This window comes from Puma concolor, chromosome A2, assembly GCF_028749965.1.
Source record: "Puma concolor isolate L17-30 chromosome A2, mPumCon1.1.hap2, whole genome shotgun sequence".
Lineage (NCBI taxonomy): Eukaryota > Metazoa > Chordata > Mammalia > Carnivora > Felidae > Puma > Puma concolor.
In genome coordinates this window covers 1,978,090-1,991,797 of record NC_141668.1, presented here as the reverse complement: position 1 = coordinate 1,991,797, position 13,708 = coordinate 1,978,090, and the positions used below count along the sequence as shown (strand labels likewise).

The 13,708-nt window shown below is 50.7% G+C and overlaps 2 protein-coding genes across 6 annotated transcripts in view; one reads left to right on the top strand and one right to left on the bottom strand.

Annotated features, from left to right (window-relative positions):
- The window catches only part of LMBR1 (limb development membrane protein 1), a 199,352-nt gene that overhangs the window by 15,117 nt on the left and 170,527 nt on the right, over window positions 1–13,708 (bottom strand). The window lies entirely within an intron of this gene.
- RNF32 (ring finger protein 32) overlaps window positions 1–13,708 on the top strand; it is a 38,226-nt gene that overhangs the window by 22,343 nt on the left and 2,175 nt on the right. The gene's annotated exons all lie outside the window — the stretch shown is intronic.

Sequence of the window (13,708 nt, the reverse complement as noted above, 5' to 3'; positions counted from 1 at the left end):
ACACGAACAGATGCTCATCATCAGCATCAGGGAAAATGCAAATCGAACCAGAGAAGAGCACCTCGCACCTGTCAGAGTGGCAGTGATGAGAAAGACAAGAAGTAACAAGTGTCGGTGCGAATGCGGACAAAAGGGAGGCCTTGTGCACTGCTGGTGGGAATATAAATTGATGCAACCTCTGTGGCAAACAGGATGGAGGCTCCTCAGAAAATTAAACACGGGGGCGGGGGGGGGCCCGGGTGGCTCAGTCGGCTAAGCGTCCGACTTCGGCTCAGGTCATGATCTCGCGGTTTGTGGGTTCGAGCTCCGTGTTGGGCTTTGCAATGACAACGCTGAGCCTGCTTCGGATTTTCTGTCTCCCTCTCTTTCCACCTCTCCCCCTGCTTGCTCTCACTCTCTCAAAGCTAAATAAACATTAAAAGTTTTTAAAGGAAATTAAAAATAGAACTTTCAATATGACCCAGCAATCCCACTTCTGGGTGCTCATCTGAAGGAATCGAAGTCAGTATCTTGGAGACAGAGCTGCGTTATTCACAGCAGCCAAGACATGGAAACAACGTGCGTGTCCGTTGAAAAAAAGAAATCCTATTTGTGATGACACAGAGGAGCCTCTAAGGGCATTGTGCTAAGTGAAGTCAGTCAACAACAAATAGCATATGATGTCTCCTACACATGGAATCTGAAAAAGTCGGACTCACAGAAACAGCACGGTGGTTGCCGGGGGCTGGAGGGAGGGTGTGAGATGGGGGGACGTTGGTCAAAGGGGGTAAACTTCCAGTTACAAGAAGAGTACGTCCTGGGGTGTCGTGTGCAGCGGGTGACCGTCCTCAGAGACCCCGTCTCCTGCGCAGCAGTTAGACGCGGTGGCTTGCTTGCTCTCTCCAGCCTAGTCTGCAACAATTCAGCAGATGTCTTTGCTGACAAGCAAACGATCATCTTTATTTGAACTTTATTTGAACCTTGGAATATTTGCTTATACGTATATTAAAGTTTGGGGGTTCCGACTATTGTGCCCTTTTAAAGATGAATCGTGTGAGTAGAATACACATTTCACAGTTCGGAAGTACAGCAGCCTAATGGCAAATAGACGTTAGACCCAGGAAGCACCCGTGCACCCCTGCCTGAGCGGAGAGAGTGGTCATGTCACCCAGAGGGACTTTATAAAAGGCTACCTTGTGTCTTGGTTTGATAGAGCACACTGTTTTATAAAAAATATTTAGATAGCATTTTTCTATGAGAGACGATTTTATTACTTTCGTCAAGAAACAAACTTGTATGTTTTAGTTAAAAAAAAATTTTTGAACTGAGTGTTTTCCTTGAAATACCTATAAAAGTATTTTGTTGAACATAAGCTTGCCCAGTAATATGCAGCTTTAAAACCTAGAAAGCTCAGATGAAGATATTTGACATAAAAATACAACTCCTGGTCTTGGTCGCTCATCACCCCTCCTGCCGGCGTTCCAGAGCTAAGCATGTGCGCTCCCAGAGCTAAGCGGGTGTGCTCAGGTCCAGCTTCAGGAGTTTTCCTAGTAATCCCCCCTTTAGAAAAAGCAAATTCCAAAGCCAGAACGAACAATGACTTAATCAAGGCTCCTCTGGGTGGGAGCCTCACTTTGTAGCTTTGTAATGTAGTCAGTGACATTCCAGAAATGCCAGGTTTTCCTACAGAGGCTCGCCTTTCGCCTTTCGGTGCTGCCTTGTGACGCCTGTGCCTTTTCACAGGCCTGTTCCCTTACTGCCCTGCCCACGACCCAACTGTGCACGGAGCTGCCTGTCCGCGAACGGTGAGAGGTGGCATGTTTGAAGTCTAGAAGCTGGAGAGCCTACAGAGCCAACTGTGCAGGAAGTATATGCTGTCCTCAGGGAGAAAGAAGGCTGCACTCGATAGGAAAGGAGGCAAAGAGGGATTGCAGTGTGACATTTGAGACACAATAAATGAGGAAGTGCCTGTTTCGTCTCAAGCTTCAAGATCTCGCCGAGATGGGTATGCGTTTAATACCGTGGATTAGGTGAGCTCAGGTCATTCTGTTTTTACAAACTGACCTCTCTTACCTGTAACAGAACCGCGGCCTTGCGTGCTCCTTCCTCTGTTGCGGGGGATTAACGAGACCTCTCCTTTAGTTTCTGTGCACCAGTTGGGTGTTGACCGATCAATAAAGAGGTGGTCTTTCTACAAATGTTAATGCTTCCATATGCTGAGAATCCCTTTTTTTTGCAGATTCGCCTTGCTTTAAAAAAATATCACCGGCACATTCCCAACTGACCCAGAGCCAAGTGATGTCGTGTTACAATGTGGGCTCTTTTAAATAGGTTGTGGAAAGAACAGAACGGATCAAACGTTGGGTTTTGTCCCCGAGAGTGTCAGAGAATGAAGCTGGCACCGCCGGGGACAGCGCAGCAGTCCTGGGGCTCTCTTGCAACAAGGCTCAGTGAACTCAGATCAGAGCCGCCCGGAAAGGTCAGGAAAGCCGCTGTGCTCCTGTCCCCGGTGTGAACAGAAAGCCCCAGTGTTGCCCAGAAGGCAGTGGTTGGTCCTTGAGGCCTTTGATCCTTATCTAGAAATTCTGCTAGCACATGTCGTACAATTGAGGGATGGTCTTTTATTGCTGCAATTAAAACTTTTCAAATGCATTATATTATCTCCACCCAAGCTAAAAGTCCTGACCGTTGTTTAAAAAAGTAAGCTTAGTGATTTGTCAGATGCTGTGGTTGACTTTGGGGGCTGCCCGCTCCCACACCCCCCTACATGAGATTTCCCTTACTTTTTTCATTTACATCTCACCAAACAGCATAATGGTCTTAAAGTTTGTTTAGTCCTGTGACTGCCTTTATCACACGGAGACGGCAAACATTCTGTTGCTAACTTGAAGTGGCTCCAAGCAGCAAGACTGGGAGGATATTAAACCAGTAAAAGCTTATCAACTGATTCATTGATATGCTGTAAATTCCAGCCTTTTCATTTTGCTTTTGAGGGTGGTCATAAGTCAACACATTAGTAAGCAATTTGCTGACATCCAGACGGATCACTTAGCGAGGCCTCCCGGGCAGACAAAGTTCACCTGGGTACTTTTGTTAGTAGATTGTTTTTAATGTTTAGCCAGTAATGTTACTGGTAAATGACCAGTAATTGCTTTGCATATCAATAACCTGAACTCTTAGTTGATTTATCCAATATCTGAAGTATGAGACTTGAAAGGAAAAATGTATGAAGACATTCACTCTCTTTAAAGTGGAATATTTTATACATTTTGTTCCTGTCGAGTGAATAATATTAACCATTGGTTTAAAAACTAGACTCAATTGTCTTTTTTTTTTTTTTTGGCCAGTTCTTGCCCTTTCAATTACTAAGGGCATCTGACGCTAATAACAGGAAGGAAGTAAAGAAGGACACTGAACACATAAGAATTCGAGATTTAAGGAATAGTTAATCATAGCTACACTTAGGCCATGGCTCTGAATTGGCCACAATAGGTGGTGGATAAATACACGGTGATTTAACTTGGTAATATCACCCTTGCTGGCTTTGAATGTGTGAAGCTACAAGAATAAGGTCACACCGGTTCACTTTTAGAAATTTGCCGTAGATACATACTGAAGGATCTGCAGTGTATGTATTAACGAGCTAATGTCAATGGTACGATCATAAGCTAAATGCCAAGCTTATTGAATCTTGGTAGTTGGAAGTAGCTTCAGAATCATTCCTCATTGGCATTGTTCCTTCTTTTAAATCCCAAAAAACACCCTTTAGAATGTATACGTTGGGGGATATATGTGTCCTCCTTTCTAATCTACAAACGAAAAATCAATTTTTTTTAATGAACGCTAAGGGCCTCAGCGCCAATCAGATTCGTCCCTGAGGGTAAGGAACTCCTTCCAGGCGCTAAGAAATACACACAGAAGAGATGAGAGCATCCAGCCGATGACAGGTGCCCGTGAGGGGCCAGAAGTGCGCTGTGAGAGTTGAGAGCGAGCTCACTTGCTATGAGCCCACGCACACCGGGCGTCCTCGCGGTCTTCAGGAGTCATTCGTGCAGGGGAGTCATGGAAACAGGGGAACGTGACAGTTACTCATGGGACTCTGTCAGTGACTTTGGCCGGCTGGGAAATTCCTACAGGGAAGTAATGAGAGGCCCCAGGGGGCCTCGGCCTCCAGACCGGCCCAGGATGGGGGGGTTGGGGATCAAGGCAGAGGTGGTGAGGGCAGTGCTCCCAGAAGGCCACTCGGGCATCAGAGGAGAGCTGGAGGCAGCCCGGGCTCCTCCCGCCACACAGGGCCCCGCCCCCTCGCTCCCACCTGGCCCCTCCCACCTGCTGCCGCCCGCCCTCGAAGCTGTCAGACGCCCCGCCCCGCACACACCCTGTTCCCCTCTAACTCTGAGCGCCCCCCCCCCCACCGGGCTCCCCTTGTTCCCACCCTGCCTTCCTGCACACGGGCACCTGGGTCCGGGCCTGGCCCCGTGTGCACCGTGGGACGGCCACGCTCCCGGCCCGTTAATCGTGCGGCACGCAGACACTCCGCGGTAAAGTTATTCAGCCTAGATTGAATACGCTGCATTTTAATAGTCCTTAACCACCATTACACATAAAAGGAATTGTTACTTTTCTCATTTATGAAATGCTTTTAATTTCACCTAAGCAAGAAAGTGTGATTTGTTAACAAGTGTGAAAATGACATTACATCTGCTAGGCAGGCCAGTAGATATGAAATATAAATTAAGTCACACTGTGGGGCACAGCACTCCAGATGGCTTCCAGTGACCCATGCCTGCGGTTCTGTGCTTTACGAAACCCGCCCAGGTCCCTCCCTGCCCCCCAGATCCCCAGGGCCAGCTCCTTGAGGGGGGTCCCTCTCTGCTGCACCCACCTTCCCCGGGAGAGACAACAATAACTTGTGTCGTTAACGTCAACTTCAAAAAGCAGCGAGTGTCACAGAAATACAAAGAAATGGAGGGGACAGGAAGTGAAATGGGGAGCACGGGGTTCAGGGCAGGTAGAGATGGGGGTGCAGACACAGACGGGATGGGGAGTAGCTCCCGGGAGCACAGGGGCACGGTGGGGGGCAGCCGCCGGCTCTTGCTGAGCTGAGGGCACTCAGCAAAGGGCTGGGCTGGCGCAGTCCGGGACCACCGGGACCCTTGTTCCTCGCTGGCCACTACCCGGCTGCCTGCCCACCCCTCGTTCTGCCCTGGTGTCTTTTGTCTGCTATTAAATGTTGTTCCAAGCAAAGAAGAATGTTTCAATTATTAGCTTAAATTTTATGCTGTGCGAGGCCAATTTTAAGCGCAAACACGAAAGCATTTAGTTCACGTGTGGAACCTCCAAAAGTACACAGTGTGCGTCTCCTGCCTCATACGTGTATCTCTAACGCTTACCCACACAGATAAATCGTCCAATAAAACTGGGTCTGAGCCCTCGGCGCATGGCAGGGAAGGGACCCTGGATGTCCTCGTGTCCCCCCTTCCTTCTGTGCCGTCGCCTCCCATCTAAGTGGCTGCAAGGAAGTGACGCGCCAAAAACAGGACATGAAGGCCGTGTCCAGGAGCCAGAATTCAGGAGCGAAAGAGCATGGGGACGGGGCGGCAGCTTGAAGCAGACAGGCTACGAATTTTGCATATGGGAATGATGCACAGCCTTCAGAAGCCCCAGGATCCCCAGTGTGATTAAAACACTAAGGAAGAAGGGCATGTCTAGTGAAACTACAGCCTTCTCAGAAGTGATGGCAGAAGCCGGCAGACTGAGCACAGCACCTCTGGGACTTGCGTGAGGCACTAACAGCCTTGAATGCCACACACACCAAAGGAGGGTTCCCGCGAGAAGCATGGCAGGGCGCCCGGCTGGCTCGGTCGGAAGAGCAGGTGACTCCTGACCCCAGGGTTGTGGGTTCAAGCCCCACGCCGGGCATAGAGATTACTTAACAAAAGAAAAAAGAAAAAAGAAAAAAGAGAGGCAAAGGAAAGACGCTTTCAGACAAAAATGCCTTCACTAGAGGAGATTCTGAAAGGTGCCTTTCAGGAAGAAAGAAAATGATCCCAGGTTCCAAGATGCAAGAAGGGTGAAGTACAAGGTGGTAAAAATGTGGACAAACCTAATAGGCACAGGCTCTGTAAAGCAGGACCACTAACGTCTTCTGGCGTAAAAGAGAGGAAGAGACAGCTTGAACACACAGAATCCCCCGCTGACGTGCTCGGGGACCCTCGCTTACGTGGCGGGGTGAAAATCCCGACCGACCTCAGACGTTACTCATTTTAATATACATTTGTAGGGTGACTGCTGAGAGAACTGAAATGGAGTTTTAACCTTCAAATTAGCAGAGAGAGAGAGAGAGAGAGAAATGTCAGCGGAAGAAAAGAGCAGAGAGAAAAGTAAGCCGATGGCAAGACAAGTCGAAAGTACAGAACAGGACGGACCAACGTCCCGCTGCATGGATCGGTCAGCACAAGCCCCGTCACATGACTTCGAAGGGGCTGTTGTGTGTGAGAACAAGAATAAGGTATGTAAGAATGGGTGCATAGACACACACACACACACACAGAAAACGACAGGAAAATCTGGGGTGCTGACATCAGAAAAAGCAGATATGAAGCAAAGGCATTGGGGACAGTGACACCCAGGACCTGTGGCACACGCACTCCTTCAAAATACAAATACATCACTTATAAAAACTGACCACAGAAATTCTCATCATAGCATAAGGCATTTAAAACACAGAGGGGCACTTGCGTGGCTCCTTTGGTCAAGCATCTGACTTCGGCTCAGCTCAGGTCATGATCTCACGGTTCGTGAGTCCGAGCCCCGCGTCGGGCTCTGTGCTGACGGCTCGGAGCCTGGAGCCCGCTTCGGATTCTGTGTCTCCCTCTCTCTGCCCCTCCCCTGCTTGCACTCTGTCTTTCTCTCTCAAAAATAATAAACATTAAAAAAAATTAAATGTGTACATCATGGTCTCTGACCACAGTGTACATAAGCTAGAAATTTAAAACAATTTTTAAATAACTAGAGATATCTCACACACTTGGAAATACAGAAACAGTTCTGAATAACCCCTTGGTAAAGAAGAAATTACAATGGAAATTAGAAAATATTTTGAACTGAATTGACAGCAAAATACATATCAAAACTTATGGAATATTACTAAAGCAGTATATTTCTTCTATACTCAGTATCTGTTGTAAGGTCAACATTTGAGTATAGAATTAGTTTATAACTCTCACATATTATAACATATCCTAAGCATTTATTTACTGTTTTGCTATATGGCACCAGTTAGCATTAAGATTGGCCTACTGAGGGGCGCCTGGATGGCTCAGTCAGTTAAGCGTCCGACTTCGGCTCAGGTCATGATCTCATGATCTGTGAGTTCAAGCCCCGCGTCAGGCTCTGTGCTGACAGCTCAGAGCCTGGAACCTGGTTCGGATTCTGCATGTCCCTCTGTCTCTGTCCCTCCGCTGCTCGCCCTCTGTCTCTCAAAAAAAAACAAAAAAAAAACAAATTAAAAAAAAAAAAAAAAAAAAAGATCCATCCCCCCCAGATCTACTCGCCGCATCTGCAAAACTGGCCGGGCCATGTTTTCAACAAGTGCTGAGGGAGAGCCTGCCGTGGTCAGGGCACATCCCAGGCCCTTGAGAAATGTAAACGTGTTTGAAAACCCTTGAAAAACACCACAGGGCGTCATCAGTGTGAGGCACAGCACCCCCAGCCCCCAAGTTGGTAGCAATAAAGGCAATGAGGCATGTGCCAAGGGCACTGAGGGCAGGAGGAGGTTGGCCTGGGGAGGTGACACTTGGGGTTGTCCTCACCAGGGCCACTGGGGAGTCACCAGACACAGCTGTTCAGAGCTGTCCCCTCTGTTTCCATCTACCGTGCTTTATCTCAAGCTGTGAGAAGTCACCGATGTGTCAGAACAGCGGGGACTCCTTCAGCCATCCTGGGCAGATACGCGTATGTCTGTTATCACATACAACATACACGATAACATAAGTGTGTGTGTGTGTGTGTGTGTGGCCTCCACATTTATTCTGTTGCCCTCTGAAGTGACCCCTGACAGCTCACAGTGATACCTCAACACCTGGAGTCGGGCACTCACACTCCCAGGTATGGTAAAGAAAGCTGTGTTAAATAACTTTGACGCTTGCGAGGAAGCGGGTGACTTCTGTGACAGCAGCCCTCCGTCTCCGGAGAGACAGTTCAGATGCAGCTGTCTGCGGCCCCCAGGTTCCGAGCCCCAGGTCGGGGGTAGGGCGGAGACTCCCGCGGGTGCCGCTGCGCCCAGGACCAGGCTTGACGATCGGCACCCAAATCGACCGCTCTCACACTCGTGCACCTTCTCCAGACAGCACTTCTGTGCTCGAGACGATTTGAGAACATGCCCTACAACCCGAAATCTTTTGTTGGGTCTGGAAGAGAATGTGGCCCCTTTTTTTTCTGAGGCATAATTTTGGAGGAAGAAAAGATCTTACATTCCAAGTATGTATGAGGAATCGCTCTCACTTCAAGAGAACTCACTCCCAGGGCACACGGACTGTGCAATATGAAGTTGAAGGCGGTCATACGGATTTCCGAGGAATTCTCCCTCTTACGTGGTAGGGACACGCCTACTCTCAGTCATTTGTATAGAGGTTATCAAATAGTCAAAAGGCCAAAACACAAAGGAAATAAAACTCAAGGCCCTAGGAGACCCGGCCTGCTGACGAACGTAAGTCACAGTGACGATTACAGTCGGTGTGGAAGAGAACGTGATTGCTAAAGAAAAGAGCATGTTCCTCCGGGCCTCTCAGCACAGGTGTTCCCTGATTTACGATGGCACCAGGTCCCCGTAAACCCATCGTACGTCAAAAACATCATTAAGTCAAAAATGCATTCGGTACACCTAACCGACCCAAGACCCCGGCTTAGCTCAGCCCGCCTTGACTGTGCTCGGAACGTTCACGTTGGCCTACAGTTGGGCAGAATCGTCTAACGCAAGCCTCTTTTACAACAAAGTGTCGACTATCTCCTGTGATGCATGGAAGACTGCACTGAGAGGGACGGGAATGGCTGTGCGGGTGCAGCCGGCGGTCGGTGTGTCGGCTGTTGACCCTCGCGATCGCGTGGCTACTGGGAGCCCCGGCCACCGCCCGGCATCACGGGGGAGGATCAGACCGCCTGTCACTAGCCCTGGGAAAATATTGAAATTCGAAATTCCAAGTATGGTTTCTACTGAGTGTGTACCACTTCCACACCATCGTAAAGTTGAAAACTTTAAAGTCAAACTGCTGTAAGTCCGGGGGCGTCTATATGGCTAAAAAACAATTGCAAACAAACCCCCGAAACACGAGTGCCTGGAAGATTCAACCGTCAGCCATGCGGACGCCTGTCGTGGCACAGCGTGGCCTTTCCCTGACACTCGGCGATCATCCTTATGACACCCGGGGACGAAGGCCCGCGCGGACTCGCTCACCACAGCCACCCCTCCCTTCCTGCGTGTCCCCTCGTCGTCTTGTGGGAGGCAGAAGAAGAATCGGAGGGCACACCACATCCCTGCGGGCACCTTGTGAGGTCTGACCTTGGAGAAGCAGCCCCGGAGGTGACTTAAACACCGTGTTCAGCCGGGTCGGTCCACATCAGGGACACACGCGACGTCCACAGACCAGAACACTCGAAAGCTGGAAGTCCCGCGCATCCAGGATGTGTCCCCCGCATCACATCTAATTGTCTCTGAGATTCCGATAGGCTCGGTTTGCCTCACCAAGCCCGACGACATGGGACGGACCGCATGGGTCCCTCGATCAGGACGCCTCCAACTGCTGGAGCAAATGCCCCCCAAACTTCAGTGACCGAAAGTAGGAGCCTCGGTGCCACCCACGAGTGCGGCGTGCCGGCCGGTAGAATGCGGGCACCGTCCCCCGCAGCCCCGTGCCCTGCCGTCCCCGGGGCCCCGAGACCCCGCTTCCACGTGGAAGACCTATGCCGCGCGGCCTCACCTGGCACAGGAGGGATGGCAGTCACGGTTTCCAGATGAGACGGCAACTTCCAAAGACAGCTCTGCACTGGGGGGGGGGGGGGGGGGGGACGGCAAGAGGGCAGGCGGGTGGCGGCCACCAGCGTCACCCCCGGCACCGGCAATTCCACTGCTACTCGGAGCAGCCTGCAAGTATCTTACAAGCAGCCACTGCTACGGCCCCAGGCGAGCTAGCTCTCCGAGCCTCGGGTGCTGCGATCGGCACAGACGCGGTTCTTCCCGGGGAATGAACGCCCCCACGAGCCCTCAGGCCGTGCCGTCCAGTCCCGGCAACCACAAGCCTCCGGCGCTTGTCGAGTCCCTGACATGAGGCCAGGGAGGCCAAATCGACACGTGCTAGACACGCTCAGGATCTCAAAGACTAAACAAGAGAAAAGAATAAAGCGTCTCGTTAATGGTTACTCACGCGATACGTCTTTGAAATGATAACATCTTGGATATGTTGGGTAAAGCAAGATATTACAACTAACTTCACCTTTTCAAGGACTTTACAAAGCGTGGTTCCTCCAAGTCTAGGGTTCGTGTTACATTTCTGCAGGACGGGGGTGACCCAGAGCAGCCAGGCCCGGGTCTTACCTTTTATTTTTTATTTATTTATTTATTTTTTCCACGTTTATTTATTTTTGGGACAGAGAGAGACAGAGCATGAACGGGGGAGGGGCAGAGAGAGAGGGAGACACAGAATCGGAAACAGGCTCCAGGCTCTGAGCCATCAGCCCAGAGCCCGACGCGGGGCTCGAACTCACGGACCGCGAGATCGTGACCTGGCCGAAGTCGGACGCTTAACCGACTGCGCCCCCCAGGCGCCCCCCGGGTCTTCCCTTTTAGAGAGTCCTAAAAACAGTTTTACGAAAAGGGCTTTTTCTCAGCGCATCGCACACGGTCTTCAGAAGACAACGGAAAGGAAAACAGTGAGAGCAAGTACAGTCCTGTCGCCAAAACCCCTTCTTCTAATTTGAGCAGAGTCGACACACAGCGCGCAGAGTGGCGATCGCACCGGCGTGCGCATCATGCCTTGCTCTCCACACGCGTAACCGCCATCTGTCACCGCACGGGACCTCCGCGGCATCGGTGGCGGCATCCCCCACGCCGGCCTCTTCTTCCCGGGATCCGTTCATCCCACAGTGAGGAGACTCCGTCTGGCCCCCCCTCCCCCCTCCCCTCGGGATGTTCACGGTTTTTAGATTCCACACACGAGTAAAATCGCACGGCATCCGTCTTTCTCAATCTGACTTGCTTTGCTCAGCACGCTACTCCCTAGGTACATCCATGTTGTCCCGGCCTCTTTATGGCTGCGTGCGGCTCCTGTGCGAGTGTCAGTGTCTGTATGTTACGTCTTCTTTATCCACTCGCCCGTGGACGGACACCCGGGCTGCTTCCGCGTCTCGGCTTCCGCGAACAATGCCGCAGTGAACACAGGGGGGCGTGTATCTTCTCAAACTGGCGCGTTCATTTTCTTTGGGCAAATACCCAGCAGTGGAACTGTCGGCTCAGACGGCATTTTGACCTTTTGAGGAGCCTCCGTACCGTTTCCCACAGCGGCTGCCCCACTTTACGCTCCCACCGGCACGCGTGAGGGTTCTTCCCCAAAACTCTCTGATAGGAGCCATTCGCTCTGCCCCCACCCCTGCCCTAGTTGTTTCTGGTCTTTGCCTTTCCCCTTCCTTACTCTAATAATCCAGATCTGCACAATCTAACCGGAAACAGGAAACTATTCTCCCTTCCAAGCACCTCTAACGAGATGTAAGGAGCCCTCCGCAATCACGAAATCGCTCTTCTATCTAGGCTTTGCTCCCAGTGTGTTTGTTCCTGGAAAATCACGCAGGACTTATGGGAAGATGGGCAAGCCGTCTAAAACCCGAACTACTGTAATGAAAACACCAGCAAAACAAGAGCTGTCTCACTAAAAACCCCACGAAAGATTTAGACATTTTAGATTCCTAATAAACCAAAATTTCTACGGCTTTCCCTTTTTGAAAAGGAGCAATGGCACCTTGACGGAAGAGCATGTACAGAAAAGCTGAAGATCCCTCACTTTGGAGAAATCCGGGAGAATCACACAGTAAATACTGCCAAGTCCGCGCGCGGCCAAGCAGAGTCCAGGGGAGGAGAGGGGAGCGAAGGACGTCATGTCAAGCTACTTTGCAAGGTAGCACGTGCTGCCAAGTAATGGCTCGCAAACGAGCATGCTGCGAGTCCCGTGACTCCCGCAGCATCTAGGCGTGCCCCCTCCTAGTCGCCGGATCTGAGCAAATTCCAGCTGCAAACACACGTCTAATGGCTTTGCTTCCCCCCCGGCGATTCCAGCTCGTTGCCATCAGAAGGCGATAGCACGTCATCCCCCAGCCAGCTAAAACCATCCGTCCCGAGATCACTGTGTTTCTAAGTCCTTTTGTATCAAAAACGCAGTACTTTATATTACAAAGTAGTACTTTATAAAAAGAACTGAGCAGGGGAGGGGCCTCAGAGAACTCTAAGGACAATACTTTCAAAAGCAAACCACCTTGGGGCGCCTGGGTGGCGCAGTCGGTTAAGCGTCCGACTTCAGCCAGGCCACGATCTCGCGGTCCGTGGGTTCGAGCCCCGCATCGGGCTCTGGGCTGACGGCTCAGAGCCTGGAGCCTGTTTCCGATCCTGTGTCTCCCTCTCTCTCTGCCCCTCCCCCGTTCAGGCTCTGTCTCTCTCTGTCCCAAAAATAAATAAATGTTGAAAAAAAAAAAATCTAAAAAAAAAAAAATAAAAAAAAAAGCAAACCACCTTAAAGTTGGAGATAAAATGCTGCCTCCATACGGTAGACTAGCAAGGGAAACGGAATTTTAAACTAAGTCCTAAAGATCCGTAGCAAGGGGGTGTGCCACTGCCCATAAATTGATTACCCCCCACAAAGAGATTTTCGAGGTCCTCAGGCAATGGGAGTTTTCAAATTATGATGTTGGGGCTTGGTGAGAAAGGCAGAATGCCTAAGGAGTTTACAAGAAGGGATAATCTTTCTCTTGGGTTTCTTTCTTTTTTTTTTTTCATGGTCGCGCTAAAATGATCGTTCATAACATGCAGCCCCAGGGGGAAGGCAGCTGGGGGCAGAGGGCTGGCAAGAGCACTGCCTCCGGTGTCGCTGGCCCCCGGGCCTTGTGGCAGCCAGCGCGGTGAGGGCCAGCTTGAGCGCAGGAGCCAAGGCTGCGGGGCAGGCCACAGTGGCACTAATCCTGAGCGATTCCAATGCGCCTCTCCTCGCCACTTCCTTTTCCCTCTTACGTCTTCGCAACTTTTAGTTACAGCGTATTCCTTGTTAGCAACCACCAAGACTTACAACCCGGTGAACCTTTGTGAATCTCTTTGCATAAACTACCCGAACATGGCTCTGTTAAGTAAACATCTGTACGTCTGTTTCCCCAAAAAGTCTTTTATTTAAATGTTCGGTTTTTTGAGAGAGAGGGAGGGGAGGAGCAGAGAGACAGGGAGAGACAGCGTGAGCCGGGGAGGGGCAGAGAGAGAGGGAGACAGAGAATCCCAAGCAGGCTCTGCACTCACTGTCAGCCCAGAGCCCCACACTGGGCTCAAATTCACGAACCCTGAGATCATGGCCTCAGTCGGAATCAAGAGTCACATGCTTAACCGACTGAGCCCCCAGGCGCTCCCCTAAAAAGTCTCATTCAAAGGTAGAGACCTGAGGAAAGTTAGCAAAACAAGGCCGTCAGAATTCAAGAAGAGGCTTCC